The sequence below is a fragment of the Arachis ipaensis genome, chromosome B3 (assembly GCF_059453495.1).
Source record: "Arachis ipaensis isolate K30076 ecotype BB chromosome B3, ASM5945349v1, whole genome shotgun sequence".
Lineage (NCBI taxonomy): Eukaryota > Viridiplantae > Streptophyta > Magnoliopsida > Fabales > Fabaceae > Arachis > Arachis ipaensis.
The window spans coordinates 143,739,024-143,753,255 of NC_142438.1; the positions used below are offsets into that span (position 1 = coordinate 143,739,024).

A 14,232-nucleotide genomic window follows, 5' to 3' on the forward strand; every position below is an offset into this window, starting at 1 on the left:
TATCTGTCACTGACTAGACAATAAGTTCTGTTCTTGTTACAGAAAGGAACAAGCAGCAACAGCCAATTTACTTCATTAGCAAGTCCTTACAGAATGCTGAGCTCCGCTATCCAAAGATCAAAAAATTAGCCTTGGCTTTAGACTTCTCAGCTCGGTGTCTCTGACCTTATTTTCAGAGCCACATCGTCCACGTCCGAATTGATCAGCCCTTAAGACAAGTGCTACGAAAACCAGAACTGGCTGGCTGACTAATAAAATGGTCGGTAGAACTCTCCGAGTTTGATAGCAGATACCAAAGTCGAGGTCCAATAAAGTCTCAGTATATTGCCGATTTCATAGCCAAGTTCACTGTACCAAGCTCGGAGAACAACCCATCACAGTGGACTTTATATGTGGATGGGGCATCCAACCCCAAGACTATGGGGCCGGAGTCTTGCTTGAAGATGGAAATGGCATAGTGCTAACAGTCTCTACACTTCTCCTTCAAGGCGAGCAACAATCAAATAGAGTATGAAGCTCTAATTACAGGCCTAAGGCTTGCAGCCGAACTAAAAATTCCAGACTTAAAGGTATAATGCGACTCTTTGCTCGTTGTCCAACAGGTAAATGGTTTCTTTCAAGTGAAAGACCCTTTATTGGCAAAATATTTGGATATTGTCAAAAAGATTATTTCTAATTTTTTAAAATTTGAGATTCTTCGTATACCTCATGAGCACAACAACCGAGCTGATCTCTTATCTAAGCTCGCCAGCACACAAACACCGACTTCTACACTATATCAATCTGTGCTACACGAACTGAGCATAAAACTAACCAAAATTCTAAGTGTTACACAGGAAGAAGATTGGCGTACGCCGTATATAGAATACCTCAAGACTGGAGTTATTCCAGACAACACTGATAATATTCGGCAATTCCGTGGGCAAGCATCTTTCTTCACCATATATAATAATTCTATATATAGACAAGATTTTTCTTGTCCCTTTCTTTAGTGTCTTTCCAGGTCAGAGGTCGAGCTTGCACTTGCCGAAGCACATGAGGATATATGTGGCACTCACGTTGGAACTCGAAGCTTGTCATCAAAAGCTTAACCTGCTTCATTAAAAATATCCTCAGAATAAGCTTGGGAGCTATGATATGGCTGTTACAATCCAAGCGTCATAACTCGGCATCATGCGTTATAACTCGGTTTAATGAGCTATAACTCGTCCCTATAAAGGTATGACATCTCATTTTGAAAGAAACACATTGAGTTCATAATATTAACTTAAGTATCGGAGTGTCTTTTGCAGGTACACTCCCCCGGCCCCCCTTTGTTCTCTCCACAACATGGTACACTCTCAGACGAGGAGCTCGGACTTCCAAGCTTATAGTTCGGCATCAGCTACCAGGAACTGAGCTGTCCCAAGTTCATCCACACAAGAACAAGAATAATAAAACACAAACTGAAAAGATTAAAGAATAGAATAGTGTAACTCTTTAAAGGGTGTGTTACACATACTTTTTTTTTAAACTTAATTCGTCCCCATCAATTTATTATAGTATGTAAAATGGGTTATTAGTGAATTTTTTGCAAAATAGAATGAAAGACACTTACTTATTTCTCTACTTACATTGTTAAATCTTACATTAAATGATAATTTATAAAATAATATTCTTTATTCTTTCTTTTATACATAAAAAAAAGTATTGAGATTGATTGTACTAAAATAATAAAATAAAAAATATAATTTATAGGCATTGAATACATGCAACATGCAACTATGTACTTATGAATAAAAATGTTTATTTCAAAAGATATAACTATTCAATGAATTACAACCTTTTAATAAGTTATAACTATACTTTTGAGTAGTTACAACTTTATGAAAAGATGTAACTTTTCAAATATAACTTTTCATATATTTAAAAAAAAATTAACTAAGAGTGAAGTCAACTCTAGTTAATTAGTTAAAAAATAAGTCTGTTACCAAAAAAAAATTACTATCTTAATTTTTTCAAATTTTAAAATCAGAAGTAAAAAAGAGTTGGTGTAGTTAATTTATATTGTAATTGGTTCTTAAACTTTTTCTTTAATAATATATCTCAAAGATTTTTTGAAAGGAGAAAATGGAGGAAACAATAATATATAAAGGAACGAATAGTATAGTTATGATATATAAAATTTGCGGACATAGATATAATTGTCGACCGAAACTCTCAATGTTTCTGATATCAGACCAAGAATGTTTCTTTTGGTAGCATGAGACTAAGCAAACATACATGGCAAATATTTAACACCGCCAGTCCGCCACTGAGTTAGACATTTTATCGGGTAAATTTAAACACTAAACCATCTAATTAATATGTACCCATTTCTTTATTGGTTATTTTCAAAATACGTACGCCAAGGTTTCTTTAGTAGTTGCTATCGTGCTTATTCTTCTGTCTAATATACTAAGATTTTAATTAATTTGAGTTTTACGGAATCACTTTAAGGATAATTTATTTAATTGGTATAAGCAATGTACGTATATATGCATACTATTCAATTTAAAAGCATAAATAAATAGAGCAATAATGAGGTCTGGATTCTTTATTTATTCTACTATTGTGAGTGGTTTGAAAACGACAAAAGGGCAAAAGGCAATATTATGAACACACATCTACACACGGCCTTCTTGAACTTGAAATGTACTTAAAGATAGTTTAGCGGATATGCAGGATCTCCAAAAATCACCCTCCCACATTAAAGGCCCTTTGCGCTAGAAGAAAATAAAGAAGTTTAATTAGATCACATGGAAAAGCAAAGGATCACGTGTCCCAAAACCAAATTATTACCAAGTTGTACTAATGGTTTTCAATGGTACGTGACGGTTTACCCACCACGCATGCAACATCCATATATTGATCTTAAGTCACAGCTCCCGATGCGTTTTACCATCAAAAGTGTTCCCAGTACAAACTCCCTGATCCATTGTGCATGTGATAGAAGGATTTGAATTTTTTAAATTTTGAATTTTATTTTAAAGAGTAAAGTGTGATTTTTTATTATTTATTTTATAAGTGAGACAAAAAGAAAACACATAAGAGAGAAACTATTCAAGAGTAAGAGATTATACTTTATTCTTTAAAGTGAAAATTCAGAATTTAGAAGATCCAAATTTGTGATGATGGATTAGTTTTGTTTATTTTTTTCTTCGCAAGTTTACTCGTATTGGCGTACCACTGTATGTTAGTCATGATTCAAGTAAAGTTTCATAATAGTTCTTGAAATTTACAAAATTATTTAATTTGATTTTTGAAATTTTAATTTTACTATAGTGTTCTTTTAGATTGAACTTCGGACACCATGATGGTCCCTGATCTCATTTCCGGTGATGACTCAGCGACTCAGTACTAATGTCACTATCATATGTTAGGTTAGACCCACTTTGATCCCACACTCCTCCTTTTCTTCTCCTCCACCACCCTCCTCTCCTTTCCTTCGCCCACCGCTACGAGCGTGTTTCCGTCAAGTCCTTCTTTAACTTTGCCGACTCCATTGTCAAAGTCTCTGCCACCTCCTTCAGCTTTGTTATCCCAACTGACGCCGCCAACAATGGCATTCTCTCCGACAGATTTCCTAATGATGACGCCGCCTGACTCATCTCTAACCCAAACTACGGCTCAAATTAAAGTTCATGAACGCCCTAGACATGAAATCAAGGGAGATGTTCTTCTCAGAAATTGATTCCTTCCTTGATTTCAATTACTCCAACTCCTTCCAAAACAACAGTGCCAAAAACGACATCATTATTCCAATTCAATCCAAACTCGGTCCCATGATGAATCACCATGCCAAATGTAGTTGCTTGGACATCGATTTTTGTATATCAAAGCTTTCCTCCTTCAACTATGCATCACAGTCTATTAGCCAAAGCGTAAGTACTCAAATATAACAAGCTCATCGTAAAATTGTAGAGAAAAATTTGAATTTTGCTGGTTGCAATTTAAATTTTGTTATGCAGTAGGGGTGTTCATGAATCGGATCCGATCCGCATATCCGCGGTGTTTATTCGAATTCGATCCGAAAATTGTGGATATGGATCCGATCCGCAAGGCTTTCAGATCGAATCGAATTGGATCGGATTGCGAATTTTGTGTTGGTATCCGCATATCCGCGTGTCCGCAAAAATAAAGAAATAAATAAGTAAATATTCTTTTTATGTTTTATTTCAATTAATAATTATCATATATGTTGTATTATTTTAATTTATTATTTAAGAAAAATATGTTTAATATTATTTATTTTAAGAGTAATCATATTTAAAAGAATAGAAAAAATAAATTTTATTGATATTTTTTTAATAAAAATAAGCTTTCAAAAATATTTTTGTGTTTTGTAGATATATTCGATATCCAATCCGATCCGCAAATGAGCGGATCGGATCCAACCTTAAAAAATGCGGATATTGGATCCGATCCGATGATTTTAATGCGGATCGGATCAAAATTTTGGTCATATCAAATCCGATCTGATCCGCGTAAACCCCTATTATGCACAATAGATTTTTTTATCTTCATTTGATGTAAAAGTGGTGCCAGATGAGAACACCGTCTCAAATATATCGTATTCATTCAGCCAGAACTGCTCCGATTCGAGTGGGATGGGATTGGTAAAAAGTGGCGACAAACCTATGCAGCTGTGCGGGATGGGGATGGACCGTGAGGCGAGGGATGAGAGGGTGTAGGAGAGGTAGCGAAAAATAAGGTAAGGTATGTCGAAGGAGAGGGAGAGAAGGATGGAGAGAGTTAAGGATGAGAGGAGAGGGGAGAGAGATGACAAGAAGAGCAAAGTGTGATGAAGAGGGAGGGGAAAGAAAGGAGGATGGCGTAGGAGTAAGGTGTGGGGTCAATGAGGGACCAAAGTGGGTCTAGTATGGCACATGATAGTCACATTAGTACTGAATCGCTGAATCATCATCAGAGATGAGTTCAATAATCATTATGGTGTCCAAAATTCAATTTAGGAGACTATTATAAAAAATTAGAACTTCGAAAATCAAATTAAATAATCCCATAAATTTTATAAAATATTCATCAGAGATGAGTTCAAGAATCATTATGGTGTCCAAAATTCAATTTAGGAGACTATTATAAAAAAATTAGAACTTCGAAAATCAAATTAAATAATCCCATAAATTTCAAAAACTATTATAGAAATTTATTTGTCATGAGTGTGGGATCAATATTATTTCTTATTGAACCAACGATAAAAAAAATATTCAAAACCAAACAATTTTTTTCCGGTCAAAATCACCTGTAATAATATTTTTTTACCAAAAATACAAATATTTAATTTGTTAGATAGAATTAAGTGATATTAAAACTTTCTTGCTCAGAATTAAAAGATATATAAAATTACAAAAAAGAAAAAGTCGAGGTTCAATCTAAAAAGGAGTAATAGAGGAGGCTATTTAACAAAAGGATTCGTGAAGTAAAATACGGTTATAATATGCTAATGTTAAGAAAATCAAATAAAAAATAGTTAAAATTGATCTTATTTAACATTAATAATTAATAAATATTAAATAAAATAAATTTTAAATTTTTTATTAATTTGTTTTAGTTACTAAATATTTTCTATTATAATTAGGGTAACACTACGGTACAGAGCTAATATACAGATATTTTTTTTCGTATACTAATTTTGAGACACGTGTTTCTGTTATCTTTTTATAAGAATCAAAGCTGCTAACCCATAACTTGTTAAAAGGTTGGCTTAGCTTGGCTGATCAGTTATATAAAGGATTTTATATTTTAAATTATGTAACATTCTATCTATGAGTATCTTATTACTTTCTTTGAGCGATTGAATTCAGGATCCAAATATTAAATAAAATATTTATTTTTCTTTAATTATTATTAAATAAATTATAAAATCTTAAATAGTCATGGTCATATCATATATTATCTAGAATAATAATAATAATAATAATAATAATAATAATAATAATAATAATAATAAATCATTTTTATGTGATTTTATATTAATATATAATATTATATATTTAACACTTCTTATGAGTATAAGTTGTTTTCAGTTAAAATTTAATTAATTCTATTTATAAGGTTATTCATATACTCAATTACTATTAATAAGTAATAATAAAGGATCGTTATTATTTTTAGGCTAGATTGTCACTTTTAGAGTTAATAAATAATAATAAAGGATTGTTATTATTTTTAGGCTAGATTGTCACTTTTAGAGTTGCTTACCTTGAGTATATAATTTAGATACAATATTAAAAGAGTTTATATATATATATATATATATATATATATATATATATATATATATATATATATATATATATATATATATATATATATATATATATATATCGATAACAGTTAAAAGAAAAAAATATTTATTCTCTTAGGGTTAAATTGGCTTCTATATACAGTGTGATGCTCTTCAATAAATCCATTTTTATTTGTCTTTAACAAAAGTAATTTGTTTTACAGGTATACTACACATACAAGCTTTTTTTGTTTATAAATCTTACAAGTTGGCACAAATCTAACAAAACACACGCGCATTAAATTCCCACATTTAAGAATAAATACACGCACGTTACTTAACCACTTCCTGTTTCCAAAGCGCGCTACTCACCATTATGAACGACTCTTCTTCTTCTTCCTTGATGAAAACCACAACTGTCATTTTTCTTCGCGTTTCTCCTCCTCCTCCTCTTCTTCCTTCTTCTTCTCCTCCTTCTTTGTGTTTCTCCTCCTTTTTCTTCGCGTGTTTCATCTTCATCGTCGTGTTTCTCCTCCTTCTTCTTTTGATTTTGCAACATTATGTATTTTTTTCTTCTTTGTTTGATTTTTTCCTCCCAAAAAAATTATGAAGAGGAGGAAGAGGAAGAGTTCTGAATTATGCAGAACTCATCAGAATAAAAATACACCCAAATATCTTCATTTTACACCCAAATATATTCGTTTTATACCCATTTTTTACCGTAGTAATGGCAAGAAGAGCTCTAACAGATGTGAGACGAGCAACAGGAGCAAAAGTCTCTTCATAGTCAATACCATACTCTTGCGTACAACCTTGAACAACCAAGCGTGCCTTATAACGGTCAATAGAGCCATCGGAGCGAGTCTTGATCTTGTATACCCATCTACTGTCCACAACTTCCTAATTAGAAGGAGGATCAACCAAATTCAAAGTGTGTGCTTTTTCAAGTGCCTGTATTTCTTCCTGCATTGCTTGTTGCCAATTTGGATTTGTTGAGACTTCTCTAAATGACTTAGGTTCATGTTGATGAAGAATAGTAGAAAAGCAATAATGAACAAGAAGATGAGGAGGTGGATTCTTTACCCTAGAAGAACGAGTGAGAGGAGGAGGCATGACGGTAGGAGTGGGATCGCCATTCGGTCTGGAATCATCGGGAGATGGAGATGGCGGAAGAGCAGGAGGCTGTAGAGGATGACCCGAGATAGAACATGTAGAATCATCACTAGGAAAAAGGTCAACATTGGGGTTAGTGAAGAAAGGAGACTGAGTGGGAGGAATATACCCAAAGGAGAAAAAATGAGAAAACATGTGATACTCCAAGAAGACAACATGACAAGATAAAAATCAAATTCGTCCCCAACATTATTTTGGATTTAAAATCATCCTCAATATTATTTTTGGTATTAAAATCATCAATTTTAATAAAAATTTTAATTTTATTATTAAATTACTCCTAATAAAAAATATAAATTAAAAAAAGGAAAGAACGCCGGGGGGAGGAAGAGGGGAAGGGAAGATGAGGGGGTGTTCATCACCCCTTTTTCTCATTGACATCTTCAGAAGAGAGAGAAAGAGAAGCAGAGACTTAAAGACAAGGAAGCCTCACCGTGCCTGGCCGTCGCGATCGCGACTCACTGTTGCCCTTGCAGCACCGCGATTCACCGTCGCCCTTGTAGCGTCGCGATTCACCGTCGCCCTTGCAGCGTTGTGACTCTCCCTCGCCATCACCGTGACTCCCCCTCACAGCAATGCACCTGACCCTCACCTTCCTCGTATTCCTCGTCATCCTCGGGGAGGTGATGGTGGTGGTGGTGTTGCTGCTACTGACCTCGCCGCCACTTCACGTCATTGCCGCTGTACCTCGCCAATTCTGCTTCTGCTTATGCTTCTGCTTTCGATTCGACTTTTGCTTCTGTTTTGGCTTTGGCTTCTGCTTCTGATTCTGCTTCTACTTCTGCTTCTGTTATTTTTCTGATTTTCTTTTTATTGTATGTTGAATTTGATGTTGTTGTTTTTGAATTTGAATAATGTGTTATTGTTGGCGTTGAATATTGTGTTCTTGAATCTGATTATTGGTATTTGGTTGGAGTAAGGAAGATGGTGGTTGTGATAAAAAGGTGGTGGTGGTGGAGGTTACTTTTATCTATAAAAAGTCAAAAGGACTATTTTAATATAAAAAAATAACGTTAGGACGATTTTAAATCCAAAATAACGTTGGAGACGAATTTAATTTTGACCATAAACCTTAAGAACCATAACAGTATTTATCCCTATAAAATACATATTAAAAATGAAACAGTACAAGTATTTACATAAATATATAATGATTACTTTTTTAATGTATATATAATATTTTTAGTAAAAATAATCTTTGATATTATATAAATAACTATGAGCCTTAAAATTTTTATAAATTTATAATGTATATTTTTATGTGATTAAATTTTTATTATTTCATAAAATATTTTTTTACTTGTATTCATAATTATGTATTTAAAATTATTTTAAAATAATTATTAATTGTTACTATCATTTATTTGAGTTTGCATAATGTATGGATTTTATTCTAATTTTGTATAATGTCAAAGATATAAATAATACAATTTTTGTAAATCGAGAATTAAATCAGTACAATTTATAAGTTTTAAGGATCACTTTAAGATGTAATTTGTTGTTGTTATTAATAGTAATGTTGATTATTGTTCACCAAATCTATGTATTCCATTTCAAATATACTTATGCATTTCCATTGTTTATTTTGTTTTCTACTTAGTTTGGTTGTTACTTATTTTTCACATTTTCTTCCAATTAGTTTTAATGCCGTATTCTTTAATATTAATGAGAACATTGTTTATATTTTGTTTATATCAAAGAGCCCTTTGTCAAGCCCATTAAGCCTCACCCAATCTTTTGTATAGTTGCAGCTCCATCACATTACAAGCCAGCCACCCTTCATTCCTAAAACAGCCTTAGCTCAGTTGCTCCCTCACAAGAAAAATAGTGCCATGTGTCATTTATCTATTAAAAAAACGAAAATCTCTTTATCTCTGTACCAAAATAAGCTCTGTACGCTATAATCTCCCTTATAATTATGATGGTATCAATATTGTGACGCCCAATATTATTGCTTGAATAATGAATTAAAATTATTGGTCGTCTTGCATGTCATGGAATAATAAATGAAGTTAAGCCATATATATTGCGTCTTCAATAAAAGCCAAAATTGATGCATAGGGGCATGATGGTAAAGTTGGTCATATAATAATTCTACAGCTAAGCCTACTGAGTAGCCACTTCACTTAGACCATTCTCATATAAAAAAAAATGGATCATCTCTATTTTTTTAACATTTGAAAGAATAAAATGTGATCTTTCATTTTTTATTTTATAAGTGAGACTAAAATTAAATAAAAAAAAAACAATAAAAGATAAAATCTTACATTAAATATCATTTAATTTTTTTTTACTAAAAAGAATTCACTCCCCATATAAAGTCAATTTGTCCTCTTTTCCCATTAAAAAAAGTCCGGCTTACCAATTATGGAATCTGGAGTCGAATTTAGGACGAAGCAAAAACACTCGCACATATATTTAAGTATTGATCTAGCTAGGTACCAACTGGGATTTGGTGAAGGCCTGAAGGGTAAGTGGTTAAAATATTGGTCCATCACAAAATGACAAAATCATATATATTTCTAATCTCATAATAATAAAGAAGAATCACGCACATTATTTTAATTAATCAACTTCAAATTTTTTTTAGAAAAAAAAAATAAAAAATACAACGATGTTAAATATATACTAAAATTAATTATTAAAATCAGTTACTAAAATAAAATATACATTAAAATATAAAATATATTAAAAATAAATTAAACTATAACATATTTATACATAAATATATAATAACTAATTTTAGTAACTAATTTTAATGGATAAATAGCAATTTTATAAAAAATAATACTTTTCATAAGACAGTGTACGTATAGCGGGAAAAAGCTATAATAATTAAGTTCTAATAATTATAGGTATAGAATTACAAAATTACGTTTCAAATAATTTGTAAATATTAAATAGAGTAAAGTATCGCTTTTTGTTTTCAACGTTTGAGATAAATTTTATTTATGTTACTAATGTTTAAATTGTCTTATTTGTGTCCCTAACATTTAAAGACGGCTTCAATGTTATCCTGCCGCTAATTACACAAACAGAACAGTGACGGAGTTGCATGCCTACGTGAACAATAATTCTCTCTGCTCCAAATGAGTGTATTAACACGTGTGGAATGTTCGCGCCTAATGTTTCTTTATCTATATGAAACATCACTAAGAAGGAAAAAGAAAAGAGCGTAACTTTTCATTCTACAGAGCCTTATGAACCCTATCACTATTTTTCTCCGAGTTATAACACTATGAATGCTTGCACTTTAAAGATAGATTGTTGATCGATTTTGTTTGTGAAGGAGAGTATTGCTGCGTGTAGGTCTTCACAGCAGAGTAAATTCAAATAAAGTGTAACAGTTTGTACAAACTACCTTTCATGTTTATTGTGTACTTAATAATGCATACTATGATAAATGGTAACACATAGGGTTATCGTGAGTGTAATATTTATGTGGTTGTTGGGGAAAAGGGTTTATTTAGTGTGGTGATTAATTAGGACTAATTTTTTTCTTTGAATCTGTTGACGATGCTGGGTTTTTTAGGGTGTGAACTGTTGCACCTATACATTGTGGCCTAATTATTCTCGTTTTTTTGATGATGGTTAGTACATCTAACAGGGACTTGGCAAAAGACATTAGTTATTTTAGTGTCAAAGTTTTTCATCAAAAGAGATTTGGGTTTGAAGGAGGGCCTCTGAGATATTTGGGTGGGGAGAGTACTATTGTGGACTATTGTAATGAGGATGAGTGGAGTCTAATCAAGGTGTTTGAAATAGTCTGCAAATAAGGTTATTTGAAGAAGGACATTGCTGCCATGTAATATAAATCATGTAAAGTTGGGACAGAAGAAGGTCTGCAGATGATGAGAACTGACAAAGATGCAATCGACATATGGCAAGTATTGGTGTTAAGGAGGAGATGGTTGAGCTTTATGTTATTCACAAGACAAGTGAAGTCTAACAAGATGTAAGGGGACAAAGCTAAGATAGTTGGGCCTGGTCCAGTTGTTGTGTATAAGGGCCATGATGTTAGCTTGAACTTGGGCAGGACAATGCTTGAGCAAGTGAAGTGCCACATGCCGAGACAATGGTTGAGGAATCATGTGAGAAAGTAAGGTCTATTGAGTCTGATGGAGAAGAAAGGTGTGAGACATCTGAGGATGATGACTATGAAGAGGAGGGTGGAGACTCTAGCAGTGATGATTCATGGAGTTCTGAATCAAAGGGTAGGCATGAATTAGACAATAGTGCTTTGAAGATTGAATTTGCTGACAGTGATGATAATAGAGAAGGTGCTGAAGGGTTAATAAATGTTAACATTCAGAGGAGAAGAGGAAAGGGAAGTTGTTCCTAGTCAGACCAATAGACATTCTTCACAAGAAGAGGCTTCAACAAAGGAAAAAGAGAAAAATGTTGGGGAATTAGGTAACGACAATGAGAGTTATAACAGTGAAGACTTCCTGGATGTACCTTTTAGTGATGACGAGGATAACATGGTAAGGAAAAAGTATCCAATTCACAAGAATTTGAAGAACATGAGTGAATGCAAATGGAAAGTGAAAACTCTGTATATGTCAATAGAGGAGTTCAAGGATTGTGCTACTGCATATGCTGTGCATATTGGTCGAGGTTTGCGGTTCAGCAAGGTTGATCTTCACAGGGTGAAGGTGACTTGTATGGATGGCTGTGAGTGATATGTTTATTGTCGCAAGATGAAAAATGAACAAACATAGCAGTTGACGAGTTGCCACAACAAGCACAACTACGCAAGGGAATGGAAGAAAATGTAGTGAAACTACTAGTTCAGTTACATTATGTTGCAAACTAGTTGATACTTTTGCTTTTTGTTTTGAGTCACAAACTGTGTTTTTTGATGTAGTTCTTTTTTTTTTTTTTTGTGAAGCTATTATCTTAAATACTCTTTTAGTCATATTAGTATATATGGCTAAGACCTTTAATACCACAATCTTAATCAAATGACTATGTTATCGAATTATTGCAACATTATGCTCACTAAGCAAAATATTATGTTATGTTCTTTTGATGAAATGTTAGTTGTCATATATTTATCTACAAGCCAAAATAGTTGTGGAATTACTGTATTACAAAAATAGAAATTAAAGACATAATTGCACTTAAGTATGCATTTCATTCATAATTAGATGATATAAGGAACTACAAATTAAACCAAGTTGATTCCTACCTATTAACAAAATATAGAACAAAATTATAATCATATTCTTCTATCTTAAATTCTCTAGTTTCATTGTAATAAAAACCTCTAATTTCTAGAGAAAGTCATCTTTTCACATAGTAAGAATAGTGCAACTGTCCATCCTACTAGAGCAACTGATACTGCAAAAATAAACATCAATTAATTTGTTGCCAATTTATTCTTCAAAGTAGTGACTTTTCTTCTCAATTTTGCAATTTCTAGATCATCCTCTGGCTCAGCTCACAAAAGTACCCACGTTCTTCCTCAATCTAATCCAAAAAACAACACAAACCAGTCACATAAACAATTATCTTCAAGCTATAACTATCAGCAGAAATACAATATTTTGTACTTACTCCATAGTTGACACAGTCCCAGAATCTACATCTAAGATTCTCTACAGTGGATGAAGTAGCAAGCACGGACCTCTGACCATAATAACATATTTTTCTTCGACGGGCCTGGTTGCAACTTCAACCTTGAGCTATTACTGCTCGTGCCTTGGGAGCCTTACTGTGAAGCCATGGAATCAACGACAAAAACAAGAGAGGAGGAGGAGAAGATGGAATGCAGAGAAGAGATCGAATCAGGGGAACATTTTGCAATTTAGAGTTTTTTATCCTTTCAAAAAATTTATTGTTATTATATATTTATTTTTTTATCCATTTTTTCCCTAACGGTAACAAGGGGATGGTTTGCCATGATGGAAACTAATGTCCACGTAGTCAAATCTGTCATTGTTCTGTTAGTGTAATTGACGGCAGGATAACATTAAAATTATTTTTAAACATTAGAAATACAAATATAATAATTTAAATATTAGAGATCGAATAAAAATAGGACCTACTCCAAACATTGATGATAAAAACGATATTTTACTCTATTAAATAAATATAGCAAAACCAATTCATAGGTATTTTTAGTTTGTTACTATCTTAAAATTTTAAAACTTTTTTTGTATTAGTTATATTAGTATATAGTAGAAGAATATTTTTAAAAAAATTATAGACTAATAGAATTTATTATTTTTGTCTGTATTTTTAATTATTAATCTAATTACTTTAATTTAGTAATTTAATAACATACTTTTAATTCATATTTTAAACATTGCTGGCTAATACTAATAAAAAATAATAAACTTTACTAAGTATCTATCATTTTTCTATTTAAAATGATATATAGTCTCACATATTTTAAGTTGACCATAGCTTGTTTACTTTGGTCATTAGGTTGTGCTGGTCACTTAATAATTAAAAATCAAACAGATCAGATCATCATATGCTCAATATATAATTATAGCCGCCAAGATATAGAATAGAGTTTCAATTTGAAGGTGGCATATATTGTAAGAGGTAGGGATATGACGTCTCCGAACTCCACTACCAGTCACATGAGCATGGCAAGTGTCCTCCGTGACCCGCGTGCAACAATATTATTTTGCTGCATCGATCATATGGGCTAAATATTGATAAGTAGCTCAAGCAATTCCTATTTAAGAACTGTATACACGAAGGTTGACAATTTAACAAGTCAGTGTTGATGGTTTAATTATATTAGTATAAATAGTTGGTATAAATTAGAGGGCCTGCTT

At 32.4% G+C, this 14,232-nt stretch overlaps 1 long non-coding RNA gene and 1 pseudogene across 1 annotated transcript; one reads left to right on the top strand and one right to left on the bottom strand.

Annotated features, from left to right (window-relative positions):
• The first annotated feature begins 3,465 nt into the window (after nt 1-3,465).
• LOC107633867 (zinc finger protein CONSTANS-LIKE 5-like) lies at nt 3,466-4,712 on the top strand (annotated as a pseudogene).
• Nucleotides 4,713-12,547: 7,835 nt separating this feature from the next.
• On the bottom strand, nt 12,548-13,238 carry LOC107634729 (uncharacterized). The gene is made up of 2 exons (XR_001619041.3): nt 12,998-13,238; nt 12,548-12,910 (listed from the first exon to the last, which is right to left on the bottom strand). It is a non-coding gene; the product is annotated as an uncharacterized LOC107634729 (long non-coding RNA).
• Nucleotides 13,239-14,232: the final 994 nt, after the last annotated feature.